Source organism: Bombina bombina, chromosome 4, assembly GCF_027579735.1.
Source record: "Bombina bombina isolate aBomBom1 chromosome 4, aBomBom1.pri, whole genome shotgun sequence".
NCBI classification, from domain to species: domain Eukaryota; kingdom Metazoa; phylum Chordata; class Amphibia; order Anura; family Bombinatoridae; genus Bombina; species Bombina bombina.
Window position 1 is genome coordinate 914257690 of NC_069502.1, and position 25417 is coordinate 914283106.

At 39.3% G+C, this 25417-nt stretch overlaps 1 long non-coding RNA gene across 3 annotated transcripts in view; it reads left to right on the plus strand.

Annotated features, from left to right (window-relative positions):
- Window positions 1-6207: 6207 nt before the first annotated feature.
- The window catches only part of LOC128657486 (uncharacterized), a 32430-nt gene continuing 13220 nt past the window's right edge, over window positions 6208-25417 (plus strand). For 2 of the 3 annotated variants that reach the window (XR_008402108.1, XR_008402109.1), the window contains exon 1: window positions 6208-6701. This is a non-coding gene — a long non-coding RNA (uncharacterized LOC128657486). Of the gene's footprint in view, window positions 6702-22600; window positions 25070-25417 lie in introns of those variants that run through there. The other variant, XR_008402107.1, reaches the window with a different exon arrangement.

Sequence of the window (25417 nt, forward strand, 5' to 3'; positions counted from 1 at the left end):
GGCTGATTGAATCAGCCAATCAGATTCAAGTTCAATCCGATTGGCTGATTGGTTCAGCCAATCGGATTGAACTTGAATCTGATTGGCTGATTCAATCAGCCAATCAGATTTTTCTACCTTAATTCCGATTGGCTGATAGAATCCTATCAGCCAATCGGAATTCGACGGACGCCATCTTGGATGACGTAATTTAAAGGAACATCATTCGTCGTTCAGTCGTCGGCCGGGATGGATGCTCCGCGTCGGAGGAGCGAAGAATGAAGATTGAAGATGCCGCTTGATGGAAGATGCTGCCGGATGGAAGAAGACTTTGCTGCCACTTGGATAAAGACATCGCTGGGATGAAGACTTCTTCTTTGCCGCTTGGATAAAGACATCGCCCGGATCGGATGAGGAGTTCGGCCCGGTTGGGTGAAGACAAGGTAGGGAGATCTTCAGGGGGGTAGTGTTAGGTTTATTTAAGAGGGGTTTGGGTGGGTTTAGAATAGGGGTATGTGGGTGGTGGGTTGTAATGTTGGGGGGTGGTATTGTGTTTATCTTTACAGGCAAAAGAGCTGAATTCTTTGGGGCATGCCCCGCAAAAAGCCCTTTTAAGGGCTGGTAAGGTAAAAGAGCTTTGAACTTTTTAAATTTAGAATAGGGCAGGGAATTTTTTTTATTTTGGGGGGCTTTATTATTTTATTAGGGGGCTTAGAATAGGTGTAATTAGTTTAAAAATCTTGTAATATTTTTTATTATTTTTTGTAAATTAGTGTTTGTTTGTTTTTGTAATTTATTTTAGATTATTTTATTGTATTTTAGTTTAGATATTTGTAGTTTATTTAATTTATTGATAGTGTAGGTGTATTTGTAACTTAGTTTAGGATTTATTTTACTGGTAAATTGGTAATTATTTTAACTAGGTAGCTATTAAATAGTTATTAACTATTTAATAGCTATTGTACCTAGTTAAAATAAATACCAAGTTACCTGTAAAATAAATATAAACCCTAAAATAGCTACAATGTAATTATTAATTACATTGTAGCTATCTTAGGGTTTATTTTATAGGTAAGTATTTAGATTTAAATAGGAATATTTTCATTAATAATATTTATATTATATTTATTTTAATAAGAGTTTAGTTAGGGATGTTAGAGTTAGATAGGGTTATTATACTTAACCCTTTAAGGACACAGCTTTCAGTTTGCTCAATTGTTTTATGACGGAAAAATTCCGTCATATGTCCTTAAGAGGTTAATATTTAGATAATATAATAACGATATTAACTATATTAACCCTAATATAATTAGGGTTAATATAGTTAATATATATAATATAATAACTATATTAACCCTAATATAATTAGGGTTAATATAGTTAATATAGCTGGCGGCGGTGTAGGGGGATTAAATTAGGGGTTAATACATTTATTATAGGTAGGGCCGGTGTAGGGGGATTAGATTAGGGGGTAATACATTTATTATAGGTAGGGCCGGTGTAGGGGGATTTAGATTAGATGCAAAAGAGCAGTTTACTTTGTGACAAAGCCCCACCAAAAGCCCTTTTAAGGGCTGGTAAAAGAGCTGAATTCTTTCGGGCATGCCCCGCAAAAAGCCCTTTTAAGGGCTGGCAATAGAGCAGTTTACTTTGGGGTAATGCCACGCAAAAAGCCCTTTTCAGGGCTATTTGTAGATTTAGACTTGGGTTTAGTGGTAGGGATAGATTAGTATTTTAGGGGTTAAATAATTTAATATAGATGGCGGCGTGGTAGGGGGATTAGATTAGGGGTTAATTAATTTAATATAGGTGGCGGCGGGGTAGGAGGATTAAATTAGGGGTTAATAATTTTAAAATAGATGGCGGCGGGGTAGGAGCTCACATTAGGGGGTAGGTAAGGTAGATGGCGGTGTAAGGGGCTCACTTTAGTGGGTAGGTAAGGTAGATGGTGGCGGTGTAGGGGACTCACTTTAGTGGGTAGGTAAGGTAGATGGCGGCGGTGTAAGGGGCTCACTTTAGTGGGTAGGTAAGGTAGATGTCGGCGGTGTAAGGGGCTCAATTTAGGGGGTAGTTTAATATTGTTGGCGACGGTGTAGGGGGATCACATTAGGGGGTAGTTAATGTAGATGGCAGCGGGGTCCGGGAGCGGCGGTTTAGGGGTTAAATACTTTATTAGGGATTGCGGCGGGGGATCGCGGTTGACAGGTAGATAGCCATTGCGCATGCGTTAGGTGTTAGGTTTATTTTGTAGCTAGTTTAGGGAGTTACGAGGCTCCAATAGACAGCGTAAGGCTTACTACGGCTGCTTTTTGTGGCGAGGTGAAAATGGAGTAAGATTTCTCCATTTTCGCCACGTAAGTCCTTACGCTGTATATTGGATACCAAACTGCGCTGGTTTGGTATACCTGCCTATGGCCCAAAAAACTACGGGCGATGGCAGAAATATACGAGCGTAACTTCTAGGTTACGCTCGTATATAGGATACCAAACCAGCGCAAATTTCAGCGTCGCCGGCATTGAATACTATCATTGATAGCTAGTCATTGAATGCAACGATTGACGCCTGCGCTTTAGGCATAACATTTTTTGTGTCACGCAGGCGCAAATCGATTGTATGGGGAATGGTGCGCATGCGCAATTGGTCCGGCAATCGGGAACGCGCATTTGAAGTAATAAAGGCATTATCCGGAAATACATGGAGGGCGGAGCTAGGAACGCCCGGGAATGTAAATATAAAGTGTATTTATAACTATAATATATATAAAAAAAAAGTTGCGATCATACTATATATTAGATGAGGAATAGAATACAGGCTGCAAAAACCAAAAACTTTACATTCACTTTAACTCTGGTAACTACTGTCTTGGGCTGCTGGAATGGATAATAATATACAGTATGTAGCTATGTTGAGGATTTGTTTTTTGTGATTTACTTTTGCTGAAACACTGTTGAAAGTTTTACAATTAGGTGGCATTTTATGAGCTAAAGTTTAATTTTTATCTTTGCTACTGCAGTGATAGAGTTAAATTGGTATGCTGATTCCTGGCAGTAGTTTAACCACTTAAGGACCACAGCACTTTTCCATTTTCTGACCGTTTGGGACCAAGGCTATTTTTACATTTTTGCGGTGTTTGTGTTTAGCTGTAATTTTTCCTCTTACTCATTTATTGTACTCACACATATTATATACCGTTTTTCTCACCATTAAATAGACTTTCTAAAGATACCATTATTTTCATCATATCTTATAATTTACTATAAAAAAAATTATAAAATATGAGGAAAAATATTTTCTAACTTCGACTCCCAAAATCTGTTACACATCTACAACCACCAAAAAACAACCATGCTAAATAGTTTCTAAATTTTGTCCTGAGTTTAGAAATACCCAATGTTTACATGTTCTTTGCTTTTTTTGCAAGTTATAGGGCAATAAATACAAGTAGCACTTTTCTATTTCCAAACCACTTTTTTTCAAAATTAGCGATAGTTACATTGGAACACTGATATCTATTAGGAATTCCTGAATATCCCTTGACATGTATATATTTTTTTTTTAGAAGATAACCCAAAGTATTGATCTAGGCCCATTTTGGTATATTTCATGCCACCATTTCACCGCCAAATGCGATCAAATAAAAAAAATTGTTCATTTTTTCACAAACTTTAGGTTTCTCACTGAAATTATTTACAAACAGCTTGTGCAATTATGGCACAAATGGTTGTAAATGCTTCTCTGGGATCCCCTTTGTTCAGACTTATATGGCTTTGGCGTTGCTTTTTGGTAATTAGAAGGCCGCTAAATGCCACTGCGCACCACACGTGTATTATGCCCAGCAATGAAGGTGTTAATTAAGGAGCATGTAGGGAGCTTGTAGGGTTAACTTTAGCTTTAATGTAGTGTAGTAGACAACCCAAAGTATTGATCTAGGTCCATTTTGGTATATTTCATGCCACCATTTCACCACCAAATGCGATCAAATAAAAAAAACTTAAAATTTTTGCCAGTACTAAAATAAGTTTGTTTTTTGCTGTGTAGGATCCCCCCTAGCCCCCAACCTCCCTGATCCCTCCCCAAACAGCTCTCTAACCCTCCCCCTCTGCCTTATTGTGCGCCATCTTGGGTACTGGCAGCTGTCTGCCAGTACCCAGTTTGAAATAAAATATGTTTTATTTTTTATGTTTTATTAAAAAAATATTGAATGTTTACTATAGTGTAGCTGCCCCCTCAACATCCAACCCCCCACCCTCTCCCAGATCCCTTAATTTTAAATTCCCACCCTCCCCAGTCCCCAGTTTGAAATAAAATATGTTTTATTTTTTATGTTTTCTTAAAAAAATATTGAATGTTTACTATAGTGTAGCTGCCCCCCTCAACATCCAACCCCCCACCCTCTCCCAGATCCCTTAATTTTAAATTCCCACCCTCCCCAGTCCTCTCTCCCACCTTACTCGTGCCTTATTGTCCCATAGTGTAGGGTTCCCGCCCGCGCGCACCCACCGCTTTCAAAGACCAACGACGTATGGGGTACGTCTTCAGTCGTTAACTGCATTTTTTTGCAGGACGTACCCCGTACGTCGTTGGTTAATAAGGGGTTAATAGACCCAGTAAATCTGGATTTCTGCATGTTCTCTGATTTCCAGTCACAGCATGTGAAGAGCTTGATGTTTTAAAATGACATAAAACCCCAAATTTGTATTCTATGATTCAGATAGAGCATGTAATTTTGAACATCTTTCTAATTTACTTCTATTGTCACATTTTCTTTGTTCTCTTGGTATCTTTTGTTGGAAAGCAGGAGCATAAGTTCAGGAGTGTGCACGTGTCTGGAGCACTATATGGCAGCAGTTTTGCAAGAATGTTGTACATTAATAAGAGCAGTATATGACAGCACTATTTTCTGCCATGTAGTGCTCCAGACACCTACCTAGGTATCTCTTCAACAAAGAATACCATGGGAGCAAAGTAAAATTTGATGAAATAATTAAATTGGAAAACTATTTTAAAATTGTATGCTTTTCCGAATCACTAAAAGAACATGCTGGATTTCAAATTCCTTTAAGCCCCTGCTAAGCAAAGCCTAAGTATATAATTGGGGGCTATAAAACATGTTCTAAATTGTGCAACACTACTGAGATGCCTTGCTTCATCACACACTAGCATACAGTAGACAATAAGACTGCTGTTGACAATAGGGTAAAATTAAAAAAAAAGCACAGTGACATCTGTGGTGGGAGTACTGCACTGCACACAATCTTATTAAACTAAATCTAGAGTAAACTGTAGAAGGGACAGCCTTAAAGGGACAGTATACACTCATTTTCATATAACTGCATGTAATAGACACTACTATAAAGAATAAGATGCACAGATACTGATATAAAAATCCAGTATAAAATGGTTTAAAAACGTACTTAGAAGCTTTCAGTTTAGCTCTGTTGAAAAGGTAGTTGGAAGGGGAAATAAGACCCTCCCCCTTCTTTTGCATATGAAAAGACCCTTTACACAAACAGGAGCAAGCTGGAGAAGGTAGCTGACAGTATTCAAATAAAACTTTGGGGCTTGGTTAGGAGTCTGAAAATCAGAGCAATGTTCTTTAAAAATAAGCAAAATTATACATTTAAAAAAAAAAAAAAAACTTTATGGGCTTTATAAATTGATCATCTACAAAACATTTATGCAAAGAAAAAATGAGTGTATAATGGCCCTTTAACCTCTTGCGCCTTTTTGAGATTTGACAGCGACATCCGCAACCTGGGGGCAGAAGGCATCTGCCTTCATATGCATAGTTGCCAACTGTCCTGTTTTTTCCTGGGACAGTCCCGGATTTTTGCTTCCAGACCCAAGCTTTTAAGCGTGCCCTTTGTTCAATTTAGTCTGCATATAGTTTATGAATATTGTGTGCAGTGCAGTACTCCCACCACAGAGGGCACTGTGGCAATAGTCTCATTGCTTACAGTATGGGTTTTTTGTGCAGTTTTCTGTTACATTAAAGTTTAGCAGTCTGAGGTCAGGTAAGAGAAAGCCATGATATGTGGTTAGGGTAGGAGACAAGGGGTGAGGAAGCCAGACAGCTCAATAATGTTGCAAAATTTGTAACATGTGTAATTTCCCCTCTGTATATACTGAGGCTTTGCTTAGCAGTGGCTTAAAGGGGCACTAAACCCATTTTTTTTATTTTTTTTTTAATGATTCAGATAGAACATGCCATTTTAAGCATATATCCTCGTTCAAGCCGCTCACCTTCTCACCCTCAGCATCCTCCGTGGTGTTTCAACACCGTCACACCCCCTTCTTTCTCAAACCCTCATTGGTCTGTACTGAACTGAAAAACGGCCTCAATATAACAGAAGAAGGTTCAGATTCAAAGATAATAAAAACATCAATTCTTTATTTGAAGCTCAATAAAAACGTAACACAGCAACAACATTCCAGCGTGTCTGCCAGATCAGCTGACGCGTTTCAGCTTCATGCCATAGTCTTTACTTGATCTGGTAAAGGCACGCTGGTTCATTTTAAACACCCAACAATCTTTCAATTGGTTAAAAACAATAATGACATCATTAGAAGGTTGTGTTATTTAAAGCAATAAAGTCACTTTATATTCCCACAGACAGACACATCTGCAATACCAAAAAAATGATATTTCTGCCAAACAACCATCCACAATTGTAGCAGTCCAGCATCCAAAAACAAACCCCACCGTAACAACATGATTATTGTCAGTACATCTACTTCATATTATTTATTATTATTATAGTTACTAGTGCTTAGTGCATAGTTGCCAACATTTGAAAAAAAATTCCAGGGACACTTTCCAGCTATCAAATTTAAAAATGAGATGATACGGGTAAGTAAAATGCACATAAATCAGATTATTTTTCATTTTACACTGTGATTTTACTCAGAGAACAGATTTCACATAGTGTGCCACACTATCTTACAGTGTGACTTTACAGCTCTACATCTGAGATTCATTTTCCTTTGGGAATGCTTATCTAGAATGCATCCAGCTTATAGTTTATTGTTGTTGTGTTTTGTTTTTTTATCAATAAACAATAGTAATGAATGACATATCTACCTATTAGAGCAACAGCCAGCATAGCAATGCAGAAAGAGGAGAATTAATTTAAGACTGTACCATATGTTTATTTCCGGTAGGGGGATACACTTTTATTTCATTATCATTCCTGAATGATTTGAATTTCTATTTATCCTGGGAAAGATCAGCATTTCTTGTTTGAGTTATAATGTGTGGATGTTACTAGCTGACCTCTCTATGTTTTGCCAGTCAGAAAAGGATTAGCATGGTACTGTTTTGTCTGACCACATCTATTTTTATTATTTAAAGTGTTCCGTCCGGAGTCTTAAGTTTTACTTTCATTCGTCGCCATGAGTCGAATATATCACAATCAGAAAGAGAGTGGATATCAGCTTGTAACGACAAAGGGATACTCACACATTCGATTGCACACTATAGTGCAAATGGAGCGAACTAGGTATATTACAGTGACCTAGTGCACATATCAACCCAGGTAGTGTTCAGCTGCAACAGTAGATGTGTTCCAAGCAAGGCAGTAAAAGACGAAAAACGAAAGGAGACTCCAGTATATAAAAACTATATTGTATTTTATATAAAATTTGTTAAAAAAACATCTCCCTCACATTTATATATTCTCTTATTTCACACACTCATTTTATATTTCATGTTTATTGTTCATTATTTTTATTTTATTATGTTGATTACATTTCACATAGATTCAGTATATTACACAGATTATTAGTAAGGACACACTGCACAACATATTAGGACACTACATTAGAACATTTTATTTACCATTATAGTATGGAATATTAGTTTATTATTATTTTATACCCCAAAGACATTATCTAGTATGCTCCATCACCTCATTTTCATTATAATCACTGGTATTCACCCAACACAACATTTGTATCTATATATTAGAATAGGTTTAACACACCACTTGCATTTATTCATATGAATAGGATTATTAGGACACCCTCTATAGTTCATTAACACTAGGTCTCTTAGTTCGATTTAGATCATATTACATATATATATTTTATGTTTCTTTTTATATATCACTTTAATAAATAGCAATTTTATCGCAAGTCACATTTTATCACAAGTCACATTTTATCACAAGTCACATTTTATCACAAGTCACATCCTTACATCCTCACATACTGACTTCCATACAAGTCTCTATGCTGTAGTATAGCTAGTACTACATACAGTTCAGATGTTAACACATATACGTAATTTTTACTCAGTTTCCCATTAGTACATCGCACACAAGTTTGCCACTTTGGTCTACACATAACATTTTAAGATACACATCTAAATCAGTAATTTCTAATAGTAAATAATATATTTATAAGATGTTATTTCGTTTCACTATGGCCAAATTTTTGAACATGATGTTCGATATGAAATAACAGTTTTTGCTGTTGCTTATATACATCCCCCAGTTGAAATAAGGAGTAGCCGCACATTGTTCTTACGTCATTATGCACACACCCTCTAGCAGACATACGAAGTGATTACACATTGAGACCTTTCAAATACAGGTTTTTTTTATTGGGATCGGTACAGACGTTAAGTACTGCATCTAAAGGTATAGTTTTTTAATTTTGTTATGATACTATAAGAATCGTGGATATCATCAAATCATAAATAGAGATGAGGTTCGGAATTGATTAACTCTTTTAGTTTAGCTGTTGATCGCTCGCAAGTGCTGACATACTGCGACGGCTTAAGTGTTCATTCTGTGTATATTTTGATTACCAAAAAATTTTTTGTAGGTTGCTTCTAGTTGGGCGAGCTTTCTCATCTGTTAATATAGAGACCACAAGTTCCGTATTTTTTAATTGATCTTAAAGGTTGAACTAGAGCATTGCCATTGGTCTACTGGTACACACCCTTACTAATCCAGTTTGTATTGGTTTAGCTACAAAGCAGTGGCGGTTCTTAGATTTGATTAGTCTATACATAAAGTATGGCAATCTTAAAAGTATGTCAGTTTATGATACAAGGATATACTATATGTATAGCTTAGGATTTAAACAATATTTTTCATCAGCAAAAGTGGATTGCATATGGACATAAGTCAGATAGTTCACAATATTTACAATCATCATCATTTGTTTTTATTATGGTGCATTGGGATCTGTATTTTATTATATTAGATACATGTTTGCATTATTATAGTAGAATTTATAATTATTATGTTTTCAATTTTAAGTGTCTATTAGAAATGGAATACAAATGCCTTGTTAGATACATTTAAAGTGAATCACACAATTGATTAGTGCAGCACCTGTGTAACTAGATACAGCTTACTAAAACCCAGGGCTTATGGGTATTTATATAGGAGTCTCCAGTCTAGTCAGTATCATTTGCCTGAGGAAAAAGCGTGGTTAGCGCTTAGAAACGCGTAGCATTTTTATATTGATCACAGGTTCATTATATCTGTGCATTGTTTTTTAACAAATTTTATATTAAATACAATATAGTTTCTTTCATGTAATTAGCAAGAGTCCATGAGCTAGTGACGTATGGGATATACATTCCTACCAGGAGGGGCAAAGTTTCCCAAACCTCAAAATGCCTATAAATACACCCCTCACCACACCCACAATTCAGTTTTACAAACTTTGCCTCCTATGGAGGTGGTGAAGTAAGTTTGTGCTAGATTCTACGTTGATATGCGCTCCGCAGCAAGTTGGAGCCCGGTTTTCCTCTCAGCGTGCAGTGAATGTCAGAGGGATGTGAGGAGAGTATTGCCTATTTGAATGCAGTGATCTCCTTCTACGGGGTCTATTTCATAGGTTCTCTGTTATCGGTCTTAGAGATTCATCTCTTACCTCCCTTTTCAGATCGACGATATACTCTTATATATATACCATTACCTCTGCTGATTCTCGTTTCAGTACTGGTTTGGCTTTCTACAAACATGTAGATGAGTGTCCTGGGGTAAGTAAATCTTATTTTCTGTGACACTCTAAGCTATGGTTGGGCACTTTGTTTATAAAGTTCTAAATATATGTATTTAAACATTTATTTGCCATGACTCAGAATGTTCAACATTCCTTATTTTTCAGACAGTCCGTTTCATATTTGGGATAATGCATTTAAATTAATCATTTTTTCTTACCTTAAAATTTGACTTTTTCCCTGTGGGCTGTTAGGCTCGCGGGGGCTGAAAATGCTTCATTTTATTGCGTCATTCTTGGCGCAGACTTTTTTGGCGCAAAAAATCTTTTCCGTTTCCGGCGTCATACGTGTCGCCGGAAGTTGCGTCATTTTTTTACGTTATTTTGCGCCAAAGATGTCGGCGTTCCGGATGTGGCGTCATTTTTGGCGCCAAAAGCATTTAGGCGCCAAATAATGTGGGCGTCTTATTTGGCGCCAAAAAATATGGGCGTAATTTTTGTCTCCACATTATTTAAGTCTCATTTTTCATTGCTTCTGGTTGCTAGAAGCTTGTTCTTTGGCATTTTTTTCCCATTCCTGAAACTGTCATTTAAGGAATTTGATCAATTTTGCTTTATATGTTGTTTTTTCTCTTACATATTGCAAGATGTCTCACGTTGCATCTGAGTCAGAAGATACTACAGGAAAATCGCTGTCTAGTGCTGGATCTACCAAAGCTAACTGTATCTGCTGTAAACTTTTGGTAGCTATTCCTCCGGCTGTTGTTTGTATTAATTGTCATGACAAACTTGTTAATGCAGATAATTTTTCCTTTAGTAAAGTACCATTGTCTGTTGCAGTTCCCTCAACATCTAAGGTGCAGAATGTTCCTGATAACATAAGAGATTTTGTTTCTGAATCCATCAAGAAGGCTATGTCTGTTATTTCTCCTTCTAGTAAACGTAAAAAATCTTTTAAAACTTCTCTCCCTACAGATGAATTTTTAAATGTACATCATCATTCTGATTCTGATGACTCTTCTGGTTCAGAGGATTCTGTCTCAGAGATTGATGCTGATAAATCTTCATATTTATTTAAAATGGAATTTATTCGTTCTTTACTTAAAGAAGTACTAATTGCTTTAGAAATAGAGGATTCTGGTCCTCTTGATACTAATTCTAAACGTTTAGATAAGGTATTTAAATCTCCTGTGGTTATTCCAGAAGTTTTTCCTGTTCCTAATGCTATTTCTGAAGTAATTTCCAAAGAATGGGATAAATTGGGTAATTCTTTTACTCCTTCTAAACGTTTTAAGCAATTATATCCTGTGCCGTCTGACAGATTAGAATTTTGGGACAAGATCCCTAAAGTTGATGGGGCTATTGCTACCCTTGCTAAACGTACTACTATTCCTACGTCAGATGGTACTTCGTTTAAGGATCCTTTAGATAGGAAAATTGAATCCTTTCTAAGAAAAGCTTATCTGTGTTCAGGTAATCTTCTTAGACCTGCTATATCATTGGCTGATGTTGCTGCAGCTTCAACTTTTTGGTTGGAAACTTTAGCGCAACAAGTAACAGATCATGATTCTCATGATATTATTATTCTTCTTCAGCATGCTAATAATTTTATCTGTGATGCCATTTTTGATATTATCAGAGTTGATGTCAGGTTTATGTCTCTAGCTATTTTAGCTAGAAGGGCTTTATGGCTTAAAACTTGGAATGCTGATAGGGCTTCTAAATCAACTCTACTTTCCATTTCTTTCCAGGGTAACAAATTATTTGGTTCTCAGTTGGATTCTATTATCTCAACTGTTACTGGTGGGAAAGGAACTTTTTTACCACAGGATAAAAAATCTAAGGGTAAAAACAGGGCTAATAATCGTTTTCGTTCCTTTCGTTTCAACAAAGAACAAAAGCCTAATCCTTCATCCTCAGGAGCAGTTTCAGTTTGGAAACCATCTCCAGTCTGGAATAAATCCAAGCCTGCTAGAAAGCCAAAGCCTGCTTCTAAGTCCACATGAAGGTGCGGCCCTCATTCCAGCTCAGCTGGTAGGGGGCAGGTTACGTTTTTTCAAAGAAATTTGGATCAATTCTGTTCACAATCTTTGGATTCAGAACATTGTTTCAGAAGGGTACAGAATTGGTTTCAAGTTGAGACCTCCTGCAAAGAGATTTTTTCTTTCCCGTGTCCCAGTAAATCCAGTGAAAGCTCAAGCATTTCTGAATTGTGTTTCAGATCTAGAGTTAGCTGGAGTAATTATGCCAGTTCCAGTTCCGGAACAGGGGATGGGGTTTTATTCAAATCTCTTCATTGTACCAAAGAAGGAGAATTCCTTCAGACCAGTTCTGGATCTAAAAATATTGAATCGTTATGTAAGGATACCAACATTCAAGATGGTAACTGTAAGGACTATCTTGCCTTTTGTTCAGCAAGGGAATTATATGTCCACAATAGATTTACAGGATGCATATCTGCATATTCCGATTCATCCAGATCATTATCAGTTCCTGAGATTCTCTTTTCTGGACAAGCATTACCAGTTTGTGGCTCTGCCGTTTGGCCTAGCTACAGCTCCAAGAATTTTTACAAAGGTTCTCGGTGCCCTTCTGTCTGTAATCAGAGAACAGGGTATTGTGGTATTTCCTTATTTGGACGATATCTTGGTACTTGCTCAATCTTTACATTTAGCAGAATCTCATACGAATCAACTTGTGTTGTTTCTTCAAGATCATGGTTGGAGGATCAATTTACCAAAAAGTTCATTGATTCCTCAGACAAGGGTAACCTTTCTGGGTTTCCAGATAGATTCAGTGTCCATGACTCTGTCTTTAACAGACAAGAGACGTCTAAAACTGATTTCAGCTTGTCGAAACCTTCAGTCACAATCATTCCCTTCGGTAGCTTTATGCATGGAAATTCTAGGTCTTATGACTGCTGCATCGGACGCGATCCCCTTTGCTCGTTTTCACATGCGACCTCTTCAGCTTTGTATGCTGAATCAATGGTGCAAGGATTACACAAAGATATCTCAATTAATATCTTTAAAACCGATTGTTCAACACTCTCTAACATGGTGGACAGATCACCATCGTTTAATTCAGGGGGCTTCTTTTGTGCTTCCGACCTGGACTGTAATTTCAACAGATGCAAGTCTCACAGGTTGGGGAGCTGTGTGGGGATCTCTGACGGCACAAGGAGTTTGGGAATCTCAGGAGGTGAGATTGCCGATCAATATTTTGGAACTCCGTGCAATTTTCAGAGCTCTTCGGTTTTGGCCTCTTCTGAAGAGAGAATCGTTCATTTGCTTTCAGACAGACAATGTCACAACTGTGGCATACATAAATCATCAAGGAGGGACTCACAGTCCTCTGGCTATGAAAGAAGTATCTCGAATTTTGGTTTGGGCGGAATCCAGCTCCTGTCTAATCTCTGCGGTTCATATCCCAGGTATAGACAATTGGGAAGCGGATTATCTCAGTCGCCAAACGTTGCATCCGGGCGAATGGTCTCTTCACCCAGAGGTATTTCTTCAGATTGTTCAAATGTGGGAACTTCCAGAAATAGATCTGATGGCGTCTCATCTAAACAAGAAACTTCCCAGGTATCTATCCAGATCCCGGGATCCTCAGGCGGAGGCAGTGGATGCATTATCACTTCCTTGGAAGTATCATCCTGCCTATATCTTTCCGCCTCTAGTTCTTCTTCCAAGAGTAATCTCCAAGATTCTGAAGGAATGCTCGTTTGTTCTGCTGGTAGCTCCGGCATGGCCTCACAGGTTTTGGTATGCGGATCTTGTCCGGATGGCCTCTTGCCAACCGTGGACTCTTCCGTTAAGACCAGACCTTCTGTCGCAAGGTCCTTTTTTCCATCAGGATCTAAAATCCTTAAATTTAAAGGTATGGAGATTGAACGCTTGATTCTTGGTCAAAGAGGTTTCTCTGACTCTGTGATTAATACTATGTTACAGGCTCGTAAATCTGTATCTAGAGAGATATATTATAGAGTCTGGAAGACTTATATTTCTTGGTGTCTTTCTCATCATTTTTCTTGGCATTCTTTTAGAATACCGAGAATTTTACAGTTTCTTCAGGATGGTTTAGATAAGGGTTTGTCCGCAAGTTCTTTGAAAGGACAAATCTCTGCTCTTTCTGTTCTTTTTCACAGAAAGATTGCTATTCTTCCTGATATTCATTGTTTTGTACAAGCTTTGGTTCGTATGAAACCTGTCATTAAGTCAATTTCTCCTCCTTGGAGTTTGAATTTGGTTCTGGGAGCTCTTCAAGCTCCTCCGTTTGAACCTATGCATTCATTGGACATTAAATTACTTTCTTGGAAAGTTTTGTTCCTTTTGGCAATCTCTTCTGCCAGAAGAGTTTCTGAATTATCTGCTCTTTCTTGTGAGTCTCCTTTTCTGATTTTTCATCAGGATAAGGCGGTGTTGCGAACTTCTTTTGAATTTTTACCTAAAGTTGTGAATTCCAACAACATTAGTAGAGAAATTGTGGTTCCTTCATTATGTCCTAATCCTAAGAATTCTAAGGAGAAATCGTTGCATTCTTTGGATGTTGTTAGAGCTTTGAAATATTATGTTGAAGCTACTAAGTCTTTCCGAAAGACTTCTAGTCTATTTGTTATCTTTTCCGGTTCTAGAAAAGGCCAGAAAGCTTCTGCCATTTCTTTGGCATCTTGGTTGAAATCTTTAATTCATCTTGCCTATGTTGAGTCGGGTAAAACTCCGCCTCAGAGGATTACAGCTCATTCTACTAGGTCAGTTTCTACTTCCTGGGCGTTTAGGAATGATGCTTCGGTTGATCAGATTTGTAAAGCAGCGACTTGGTCCTCTTTGCATACTTTTACTAAATTCTACCATTTTGATGTATTTTCTTCTTCTGAAGCAGTTTTTGGTAGAAAAGTACTTCAGGCAGCGGTTTCAGTTTGAATCTTCTGCTTATGTTTTTCATTAAATTTTGTTTTGGGTGTGGATTTTTTTCAGCAGGAATTGGCTGTCTTTATTTTATCCCTCCCTCTCTAGTGACTCTTGTGTGGAAGATCCACATCTTGGGTAGTCATTATCCCATACGTCACTAGCTCATGGACTCTTGCTAATTACATGAAAGAAAACATAATTTATGTAAGAACTTACCTGATAAATTCATTTCTTTCATATTAGCAAGAGTCCATGAGGCCCGCCCTTTTTTTGTGGTGGTTATGATTTTGTATAAAGCACAATTATTCAAATTCCTTATTTTTATATGCTTTCACACTTTTTTATCACCCCACTTCTTGGCTATTCGTTAAACTGAATTGTGGGTGTGGTGAGGGGTGTATTTATAGGCATTTTGAGGTTTGGGAAACTTTGCCCCTCCTGGTAGGAATGTATATCCCATACGTCACTAGCTCATGGACTCTTGCTAATATGAAAGAAATGAATTTATCAGGTAAGTTCTTACATAAATTATGTTTCTCCAACATAGGTGTGTCCGGTCCACGGCGTCATCCTTACTTGTGGGATATTCTCTTCCCCAACAGGAAATGGCAAAGAGCCCAGCAAAGCTGGTCACATGATCCCCCCTAGGCTCCGCCTTCCCCAGTCATTCTCTTTGCCGTTGTACAGGCAACATCTCCACGGAGATGGCTTAGAGTTTTTTGGTGTTTAAATGTAGTTTTTATTCTTCAATCAAGAGTTTGTTATTTTAAAATAGTGCTGGTATGTACTATTTACTCTGAAACAGAAAAGAGATGAAGATTTCTGTTTGTAAGAGGAAAATGATTTTAGCAACCGTTACTAAAATCGATGGCTGTTTCCACACAGGACTGTTGAGATGAAGTAACTTCAGTTGAGGGGAACAGTGTGCAGACTTTTGCTGCTTGAAGTATGACACATTTCTAACAAGACTTGGTAATGCTGGAAGCTGTCATTTTCCCTATGGGATCCGGTAAGCCATTTTAATAACAAGTTATAAAGGGCTTCACAAGGGCTTTAAAGACTGGTAGACATTTTTCTGGGCTAAAACGTTTGTTTTATAAACATGTTTAATGGTTTATTACTTTGAGGAGTTAATTTTATCTTGGGAATTTTGATAAAAAAGACGGCAGGCACTGTATTGGACACCTTTTTCACTGGGGGCCTTCTCTAGTCATAGGCAGAGCCTCAGTTTCGCGCCACTAATGCGCAGTTGTTTTTTGGGAAGCAAAGCATGCAGATGCATGCGTAAGGAGCTCTGATACACTGAAAAAGCGTGCTGAAGGCGTCATTTGGTATCGTATTCCCCTCTGGGCTTGGTAGGGTCTCAGCAAAGCAGATACCAGGGACTGTATAGGGGTTAAATGTAAAAACGGCTCTGGTTCCGTTATTTTAAGAGTTAAGACTTTCAAATTTGGTGTGCAATACTTTTAAGGCTTTATGACACTGTGGTGAATTTTGGTGAATTTTGGACAATTCCTTCATACTTTTTCGCATATTCAGTAATAAAGTGTGTTCAGTTTAAAATTTAAAGTGACAGTAACGGTTTTATTTTAAAACGTTTTTTGTACTTTGTTTTCAAGTTTATGCCTGTTTATCATGTCTGTACCATCAGATAGACTATGTTCTGTATGTCAGGAAGCCAAAGTTCCTTCTCATTTAAATAGATGTGATGCATGTGATAGTGAAAATGATGCCCAAGATGATTCCTCTAGTGAGGGGAGTAAGCATGGTCCTGCATCATCCCCTTATGTGTCTACACCAGTCTTGCCCACACAAGAGGCCCCTAGTACATCTAGTGCGCCAATTCTTCTTACTATGCAACAATTAACGGCTGTAATGGATAATTCTATTAAAAACATTTTAGCCAAAATGCCCACTTATCAGCGTAAGCGCGACTGCTCTGTTTTAGATACTGAAGAGCATGAGGGCGCCGATGATAATGGTTCTGACATGCCCTTACTCCAGTCTGAAGGGGCTAGGGAGGTTTTGTCTGAGGGAGAAATTTCAGATTCAGGAAAAATTTCTCAACAAGCTGAACCTGATGTTATTACGTTCAAATTTAAATTGGAACATCTCCGCGCTCTGCTTAAGGAGGTGTTATCTACCCTGGATGATTGTGACAATTTGGTCATTCCAGAGAAATTATGTAAGATGGACAAGTTCCTAGAGGTCCCGGTGCCCCCCGAAGCTTTTCCTATACCCAAGCGGGTGGCGGATATTGTAAACAAAGAATGGGAAAGGCCCGGCATACCTTTTGTTCCTCCCCCTATATTTAAGAAATTGTTTCCTATAGTCGACCCCAGAAAGGACTTATGGCAGACAGTCCCTAAGGTCGAGGGGGCGGTCTCTACTTTAAACAAACGCACTACTATCCCTATAGAGGATAGTTGTGCTTTCAAAGATCCTATGGATAAAAAGTTAGAAGGTTTGCTTAAAAAGATGTTTGTTCAGCAAGGTTACCTTCTACAGCCAATTTCATGCATTGTTCCTGTTACTACAGCAGCGTGTTTCTGGTTTGATGAACTAGAAAAGTCGCTAGATAAGGATACCTCTTATGAGGAGATTATGGACAGAATTCGTGCTCTTAAATTGGCTAATTCTTTTACTCTAGACGCTACCCTGCAATTAGCTAGATTGGCGGCGAAAAATTCAGGGTTTGCTATTGTGGCGCGCAGAGCGCTTTGGCTAAAGTCTTGGTCAGCGGATGCGTCATCCAAGAACAAATTGCTTAATATTCCTTTCAAGGGGAAAACGCTGTTTGGCCCTGACTTGAAAGAGATTATTTCAGATATCACTGGGGGAAAGGGCCATGCCCTTCCTCAGGATAGGTCTTTCAAGGCTAAAAATAAGCCTAATTTTCGTCCCTTTCGTAGAAACGGACCAGCTTCAAGTTCTACACCCTCTAAGCAAGAGGGTAATACGTCTCAGGCCAAGCCAGCCTGGAGGCCAATGCAAGGCTGGAACAAAGGTAAGCAGGCCAAGAAACCTGCTACTGCTACAAAGACAGCATGAGATGTTGGCCCCCGATCCGGGACCGGATCTGGTGGGGGGCAGACTTTCTCTCTTCGCTCAGGCGTGGGCAAGAGATGTTCTGGATCCTTGGGCCCTAGAAATAGTCTCCCAAGGTTATCTTCTGGAATTCAAGGAGCTACCCCCAAGGGGAAGGTTCCACAGGTCTCAATTGTCTTCAGACCTCATAAAAAAACAGGCATTCTTACATTGTGTAGAAGACCTGTTAAAAATGGGAGTGATTCATCCTGTTCCATTAAAGGAACAAGGGATGGGGTTCTACTCCAATCTGTTCATAGTTCCCAAAAAAGAGGGAACATTCAGACCAATCTTGGATCTCAAGATCTTAAACAAATTTCTCAGGGTTCCATCGTTCAAAATGGAAACCATTCGAACAATTCTTCCTACCATCCAGGAAGGTCAATTCATGACCACGGTGGATTTAAAGGATGCGTATCTACATATTCCTATCCACAAGGAACATCATCAGTTCCTAAGGTTTGCCTTTCTGGACAAACATTACCAGTTTGTGGCACTTCCATTCGGATTAGCCACTGCCCCAAGAATTTTCACAAAGGTACTAGGGTCCCTTCTAGCGGTGCTACGACCGAGGGGCATTGCAGTAGTACCTTACTTGGACGACATTCTGATTCAAGCGTCGTCCCTGCCACAAGCAAAGGCTCATACGGACATTGTCCTAGCCTTTCTCAGATCTCACGGGTGGAAGGTGAACGTAGAGAAAAGTTCTCTATCTCCGTCAACAAGAGTCCCCTTCTTGGGAACAATAATAGACTCCTTAGAAATGAGGATTTTTCTGACAGAAGCCAGAAAATCAAAACTTCTAAACTCTTGTCAAGTACTTCATTCTGTTCTTCTTCCTTCCATAGCGCAGTGCATGGAAGTAATAGGTTTGATGGTTGCGGCAATGGACATAGTTCCTTTTGCGCGAATTCATCTAAGACCATTACAACTGTGCATGCTCAGACAGTGGAATGGGGATTATACAGACTTGTCTCCAACGATTCAAGTAGATCAGAGGACCAGAGATTCACTCCGTTGGTGGCTGACCCTGGACAACCTGTCACAAGGGATGAGCTTCCGCAGACCAGAGTGGGTCATTGTCACGACTGACGCCAGTCTGGTGGGCTGGGGCGCGGTCTGGGAACCCCTGAAAACTCAGGGTCTTTGGTCTCGGGAAGAATCTCTTCTACCGATAAACATTCTGGAACTAAGAGCGATATTCAATGCTCTCAAGGCTTGGCCTCAGCTAGCAAAGGCCAAATTCATAAGGTTTCAATCAGACAACATGACGACTGTTGCGTATATCAACCATCAGGGGGGAACAAGGAGTTCCCTGGCGATGGAAGAAGTGACCAAGATAATTCAATGGGCGGAGACTCACTCCTGCCACTTGTCTGCAATCCACATCCCAGGAGTGGAAAATTGGGAAGCGGATTTTCTGAGTCGTCAGACATTTCATCCGGGGGAGTGGGAACTCCATCCGGAAATCTTTGCCCAAATAATTCAATTATGGGGCATCCCAGACATGGATCTGATGGCTTCTCGCCAGAACTTCAAGGTTCCTTACTACGGGTCCAGATCCAGGGATCCCAAGGCGACTCTAGTGGATGCACTAGTAGCACCTTGGAGCTTCAACCTAGCTTATGTGTTCCCACCGTTTCCTCTCATTCCCAGGCTGGTAGCCAGGATCAAACAGGAGAGGGTATCGGTGATCTTGATAGCTCCTGCGTGGCCACGCAGGACTTGGTATGCAGACCTGGTGAATATGTCATCAGCTCCACCATGGAAGCTACCTCTGAGACAGGACCTTCTTGTTCAAGGTCCGTTCGAACATCCGAATCTGGCCTCACTCCAACTGACTGCTTGGAGATTGAACGCTTGATTTTATCAAAGCGAGGGTTCTCAGATTCTGTCATTGATACTCTTGTTCAGGCTAGAAAGCCTGTAACTAGAAAAATCTACCATAAAATATGGAAAAGATATATCTGTTGGTGTGAATCTAAAGGATTCCCATGGAACAAGATAAAAATCCCTAGGATTCTATCCTTTCTTCAAGAAGGTTTGGAGAAAGGATTATCTGCAAGTTCTTTGAAGGGACAGATTTCTGCTTTATCTGTTTTACTTCATAAAAAGCTGGCGGCTGTGCCAGACGTTCAATCTTTTGTTCAGGCTCTGGTCAGAATCAAGCCTGTTTACAAAAATTTGACTCCTCCCTGGAGTCTCAATCTAGTTCTTTCAGTTCTTCAGGGGATTCCGTTTGAACCCCTACATTCCGTTGATATAAAGTTATTATCTTGGAAAGTTTTGTTTTTGGTTGCAATTTCTTCTGCAAGAAGAGTTTCAGAGTTATCTGCTCTGCAGTGTTCTCCTCCATATCTGGTGTTCCATGCAGATAAGGTGGTTTTGCGTACTAAACCTGGTTTTCTTCCGAAAGTTGTTTCTAACAAAAATATTAACCAGGAGATAGTTGTGCCTTCTTTGTGTCCTAATCCAGTTTCAAAGAAGGAACGTTTATTGCACAACTTGGATGTAGTTCGTGCTCTCAAATTTTACTTAGCAGCTACTAAGGATTTCAGACAAACATCTTCTTTGTTTGTTGTTTATTCTGGTAAAAGGAGAGGTCAAAAAGCAACCTCTACCTCTCTCTCTTTCTGGCTTAAAAGCATTATCCGATTGGCTTATGAGACTGCCGGACGGCAGCCTCCTGAAAGAATCACAGCTCACTCCACTAGGGCTGTGGCTTCCACATGGGCCTTCAAGAACGAGGCTTCTGTTGATCAGATATGTAAGGCAGCGACTTGGTCTTCACTGCACACTTTTACCAAATTCTACAAATTTGATACTTTTGCTTCATCTGAGGCTATTTTTGGGAGAAAGGTTTTGCAAGCCGTGGTGCCTTCCATCTAGGCGACCTGATTTGTTCCCTCCCATCATCCGTGTCCTAAAGCTTTGGTATTGGTTCCCACAAGTAAGGATGACGCTGTGGACCGGACACACCTATGTTGGAGAAAACAGAATTTATGCTTACCTGATAAATTACTTTCTCCAACGGTGTGTCCGGTCCACGGCCCGCCCTGGTTTTTTAATCAGGTCTGATGAATTATTTTCTCTAACTACAGTCACCACGGTATCATATGATTTCTCCTATGCATATTCCTCCTTTACGTCGGTCGAATGACTGGGGAAGGCGGAGCCTAGGGGGGATCATGTGACCAGCTTTGCTGGGCTCTTTGCCATTTCCTGTTGGGGAAGAGAATATCCCACAAGTAAGGATGACGCCGTGGACCGGACACACCGTTGGAGAAAGTAATTTATCAGGTAAGCATAAATTCTGTTTTTTTATATACTGGAGTCTCCTTTCGTTTTTTACTGCCTTGCTTGGAACATATCTACTGTTGCAGCTGAACACTACCTGGGTTGTTATGTGCACTAGGTCACTGTAATATACCTAGTTCGCTCCATTTGCACTATAGTGTGCAATCGAATGTGTGAGTATCCCTTTGTCGTTACAAGCTGATATCCACTCTCTTTCTGATTGATCTGCACTAGGGGTCGCCCTCTTCTCTCCTTCACTTTTCCAGATTGCAGAATTTCATTCTGACTTTAGGAGCAGCAGCCTCGGCACGGTGCACAGTCTGCTGGGACACTGTGAAGTTCCCAGATCGTTTTCCTAGGCATTATCTCTGCCTTCATACATTGTGAGTATGTTTGGATTCTAAATATTTTGCTTGTGAAGTATTGGCTACACCAGGAGGCGCCCTTTTTCTCTGCTTTGAATATATCTCAATAGTGCTTTGCAGAACAAGCCTGTCCATGATGAGCGGCTGTGTATGTCCTGGGAACCAGCTGCATATCAGGGTTATGGTTATATATTTACCACGGGATGGTTCTATAAAGGTCTCACCTCGTCCTCTGGCTCTGCTCGTCCGCTGACTCTGACTGTAGTAATAGATCGGCTCTGCAGAGGGTGTGTGTCCACTGTCCTGCCGCCACGTGTGAGAAGGCTGGTGCACTGCTCCAGTATGAGCGGCAATGCCGGGTGGTCACGTGATGGTGAAGTTGCGTGCTGAGGTCACTGCCTGACCGATAGATGTCAGATTCAAAGTGGAAGAGGAGTGACACACTGAGATCGCGTTAGCTAAGCTGCAGCCTGCTACTTCAGCTTGGCAGTATAGTCTGGGACATTTAAATGGCCGGGATTGGGTCCTAAATTCCGGGACTGTCCCGGCAAAAACAGGGCAGTTGGCAAGTATGTTAGTGTTACTACACATATCTTAATTAGCCTGGTAATAGAGATGCTGAAGTCTTCGCCAAGAAAAACAGAAACAAATGGACAACCTTTACAAGATTCACTTAAAGGGACACTGAATCCAATTTTCTTCTTTCGTAATTCAGATAGAGCATGAAATTTTAAGCAACTTTCTATTTTACTCCTATTATCAAATTTTCTTCTTTCTCTTGGTATCTTTATTTGAAATGCAAGAATGTAAGTTTAGATGCTGGCCCATTTTTGGTGAACAACCTGGATTGTGCTTGCTGATTGGTGGATACATTCATCCACCAATAAAAAAGTGCTGTCCAATGGTCTGAAACAAAAAAAGCTTAGATGCCTTCATTTTCAAATAAAGATAGCAAGAGAACTAAGAAAAAATCATAATAGGAGTAAATTAGAAAGTTGCTTAAAATTGCATGCTCTATCTGAATTGCAAAAGAAAAAAATTGGGTTCAGTGTCCCTTTAACCCTCTACTCCCATAGCTATCCCTGAGTACAAACACTGAGTACAAAAAAACCTAGTGTGTCTATTTCCTGTTCTACTCGTATACTATTTATGGCTATATAGCTCAAGGGACATAGTTGCAATAGGCTGAAGTGAAGCTACAAAATGAAAGTGTATAGTTAAAGTGTTTAGTCATTTTTTTAGTAATTTTTTGGCGGAATCGTAACAAAACTTGTAGGATAACCATACTACAGGATAGACCCTATGAATGTGTTTCCAGACATAGTGATCACATTTATAACCAGTGACTATTTGGAACCAAGCAAAAGTATTACTGCCAAAAGTTTATCAGGTTGAATTCACTGTTGAGACCCTGTGTTCTCCTGGTTCTCAATTTTAAAATCCAATAGGCCTCTTGTTTGGCTAGCAATAAAGTTCTATCCCCACCTCGGTCACTTACGGTCACATGGTCTATTTTGGTCCAACTTAAGCTATTTGGCCTTTTGTTATTTTGATTCTTAAAATATAAAATTAACCATGTAGTGTTCCGGACTAATTGTTAGACACATGTTCCCTAATACGAGTTTTTATTTCACGGGAGATCATGCCCACGTATTGTAAATTACATTCATTGCAGGTCAACAGGTAAATGGCATAGGTGGCTCGACAATAATACCACATTTTCTGTTTGAATAATTCACCAGTTGCTGTGCTTGAAAAGTCCTCACCGATACTTACAAATTCACTTTGCGTGTTAAATTGTGGCATCTATAAACTCCATTGTTAGCCATTAGTTGGAATCCTTAGCTCTCCCTTTTAGTCTGGTGGGAGCTACTCTATTACCTATGGTCATGCCTCTTTTGTACGCACAGCAGCAGCCTTTTCTTGTTAGTTCCATAAGATCATCATCGGCTGATAATAGCGAGAAATGTTTCCTCACTATATTACAAACCTGATGATATTGGTCCCTATAGGTAGTGATAAATGTTGCTCTTCTTTCCGGCTTTTTGACCTTAAAGTGACATAAAACAGGTTGAGATCTGTGCATATCCTAAAAGGGCTAATTAATTAAAAATAATTTGCATAAAAAAATTGTTTAAAAATTGCTGGCATTTTAAAATAATTAAAAAAAATAAGCAAAATAAAGTAAATAGCGGACATGTGCACGATCGAAAATTTCGTTTCGATTAGTTTTTTTTTGTTTCGTTATAGTTGGATTGATTCATTATGCATCAGTCATTCGTTTCGGTTACATTCGTGACGCGCCGAAGTGTGATATTCAAATTCATTCGCAAACGTAATCGAATTGTTTGTTATTTTGTATTGATTCATTATTTCGCCGATATTAGTTATATTCCGTTAAATCGTTATTTCGGAACTTATTCAGTTCTATATTTTCGGATGCATTCGTTTTTTTCTAATTGATTCGATATGTTCGTGAAATATGAAATTGTCGTTATTGCTCACTATGATGCCCTGCAATTCCTTCTCAACAGCCAGATATACTACACGTAATTATTAGACAACCAAAAAAAATGACAACTAATATTAATAATTTTATTACACTGTTAAAATGACTATAATAATAAATAACTTGAATATTTCATTTAAACACTTATTAACTTTATTATGCAGACTGTGTAGCCAATCAGACAGCATGGCAATTATGCTTGCATCACTCCTGCACACTATAGCCACACCCATGTAACTAATATCTTAGTTTTGGGAGTAGAAGAGCAGGTTGTAGTGATAATTTGATATGTCTGTTAGAGAAATTGTGGATGTGGTAGGGAGGGTTCATGGAGGTACTAGGGAGAGTTGAGGTAGGGATATTGGATTTAGGGAGAGTGGACGTAGAGACGGTGGAGTTAGGGAGAGTGTAAGCAATAGGGAGAGGGACCGTAGAGGAAGGGATAGGCACCTTGTAGGTAGGGAGAAGGACCTAGGAGGTACTAGGGAGAGTGTGGGTATGGAGAAGGACCTTGGAGGTACTAGGGAGAGTGTGGGTAGGGAGAGGGACCTTGGAGGTACTAGGAAGAGTGTGTGTAGGGAGAGGGACCTTGGAGGTACTAGGGAGAGTGTGTGTAGGGAGAGGGACCTTGGAGGTACTAGGCAGAGTGTGTGTAGGGAGAGGGACCTTGGAGGTACTAGGGAGAGGGTAGGTAGGGAGAGGCATGGTGGAAAAAAGTGCACCAGTGCTATAGTAAGGCTATAAGAGGAGGAGGCCACATACATCCTCTGATAAGAGTGCTGATGAGGAACAGCAGCCAGCAACACCATGGCATAGAGGTCCAATATTCACACACAAAGAAAATCTGGCAGTTGTGAAGCACATCTTATTTGCCTGGTAAGACAACTTCATGGAACACAGTGAGGGATGCTGTGTACGCAGTTGGAGCAGTGCACAGGACAGCTGCCTGTGTCAGGCACTGGTAAGTTTCAAAAACTATTTTCATTTATAGCATAAAGTAACTAGTGTTAAAGCCTGTGTGTACACAGGCCAAAATGTGTAAGGAAAGAAATAAACCTCTTAGGAGGCATTGTGCACTTTTGCACTTTTATCTCGAGCACACACTCATCCTTAAAGGGACAGTCAACTCAAAATGTTTTATAATTGTTGTAAAATATAGATAATCCCTTTATTACTCATTCCCTAGTTTATCACCGAAAACATGGTTATATTATTAATACACTTTTTTACCTCTGTAATTACCTTGTTTTTTAGCATCTTCAGTTCTGACTGCCCCCTGATCACATGACTATCTATTGACTTGCATTTA